This window comes from Athene cunicularia (assembly GCF_003259725.1).
Source record: "Athene cunicularia isolate RWA chromosome 19 unlocalized genomic scaffold, athCun1 chr19_part1, whole genome shotgun sequence".
NCBI classification, from domain to species: Eukaryota; Metazoa; Chordata; class Aves; order Strigiformes; family Strigidae; genus Athene; species Athene cunicularia.
The window spans coordinates 8,384,453-8,386,419 of NW_020799124.1; positions in this window are offsets into that span (position 1 = coordinate 8,384,453).

Sequence of the window (1,967 nt, forward strand, 5' to 3'; positions counted from 1 at the left end):
CTGCTCGCCCTCCACGTGGTGGGGTGCCCCGTTCCGCCCCCGGCTCCGTCTCTGCGTTAATAACAACCGGCCTCGGTCACCTGCAGAAGCGTTCCCTGAACTCTTCCAGCAATGGTGGGAAACGCTCCGCACCAGCTAATCCCGCTGCCACCACTCAGGGAATCCCCACAAGCAAATGCCCTCTGTGTTCTGTGAGTCACGTCCTGGTTTTTATTTCCTCCCCGCTCTCTTTCACCTGCTTGGCTCACGCTTGGCCGTGCCGCCGGGTGGAGGGGTTCCCACCGCCGCCCTGCACCCCGCTGCGCTTCCTGCGGGATTCCCGAGGATGTTGGGTTTGTGAGGAGCGGCTCGCCGGGCTCTGCTGTGACCCGCCTCCTGGTCGGGGTCCCCACCGGGGGAGCTTGGCTTTAGCCAGAGAGCAAGACTTGGATTAAACTCACATCCTGACTCAAGCCAGTGCTGAGTGCTGCCCCTTCCCGCTGGGACAAGGAGCGTGTGGGAATGCCTGCGCCCGCTTCCAGCCGGTCTCAAATAGTCCTCTGCTTTGGAAACACATTAATTTCTTATCACGGGTTTCATCTCTCAAAACAACTTATTAATAATGCAGCTTGTGGTTTACTACCGAATTAATTTCTGGTCCCCCAAAACCTTGCTCAGGTTGTCACTGTGTTTAGAGATGTACCGAAATGTAATTAAGAGACAGCAATGATGAGAACAGCCCATCACCTTGCAAGCCTTGCAAAGACCATGAACTTTTTCACTCACTCACGCTGTGGGTGTGTGTCTCACGCTCAGATGTACCCTGCTGCAGTTTTCCATGTGCATCCAAGTCTAAACGTTTCCTGCAATAATGTGCTTTGTCACCCCGGTTGGTCACAGGCAGCCAAGCAGTTCTCTACAGATGGACAGGTTTATCTGGGGCCGATGCCCTTTCACTTCCACCTACAGTATGCGTCCGTTCTGTTTGCCAGTCTTCAGTCAAAAATACTTTGAACTGAAATGTTTTGAATTTTGCTTGAAACCTTTAAGACCTTATTTGCCTACTGTTAATCTTTAAATTGGCTAATAATGTCATGGATCAGTCTATACGAACACAGCATACTCTGTCCCGTTATTTATTTTGCAAGGAAGAAAACAAAAAACAGGGTTTTTTTTTTCTTTAACCAGCAAGATAAACATCCAGTACTTGCGAGGTTCTAAACTTGCCTATTGTTGTTACATTCAGTGAAGTGACCCCTGTTAGAAGGCTAGAAAGGATTGTTCTTTCAGCTCGTCACAGAGAAAATCCAGCAGAAAAGATTTGCCATGAACAGGAGGCACCGGGCAGAGAAGGGCTCTTGGACCAGGTGAGCAGCAGTGGGGTGTGACCCAGCGGGAGGTTGGCAGTGCCTGCCATAATTTAGAGTCACCAACAAACACGTTTTCTACTTTTCAGTATTGACGATTTGTCAGTTAGTCTCCTTCAATCTATTTTATTCATAATTCTGACAGTGTTTCCATGGTTTCATGTCTTGAACTATTATTTGGTCCAGTTTTGCATGTCAGGTATACACAACTCCTTCCTGTGGCAGCCAGAGCAAAGAAACCAAAATGATAATATAAATGATGCTTTGAAGGCCCATGGTTTCTGAAGGAGGATAGTTGGGACAGGGATTCTCCACCCTTGGATAAAGCGCCAGCAGCCAGAAATACTTTTAAATTTCTATTTCCATGCAGAATGCCTTTCTGACAGAAATAAGAAGGCAAGAAAATGCTAGGGTTTATTTTCAACACCAAAGCCTGGCACAAAAGGTTTCCAGCATCTCGTGTTGCCCAGGTTTTATGGGTTTTCCCTTTTAGCTCATGTTTGGTCTCTGCTCAAGGTAGTGGAGCTTCATTTGGCTAAAAAACAGGGCAATTTGGAGCAGGGGTTTGGCAGGTCTTTCTCTAGCAGTGCCCTGGTTCCTCTGCGTGTCCAAAGAAGGGCA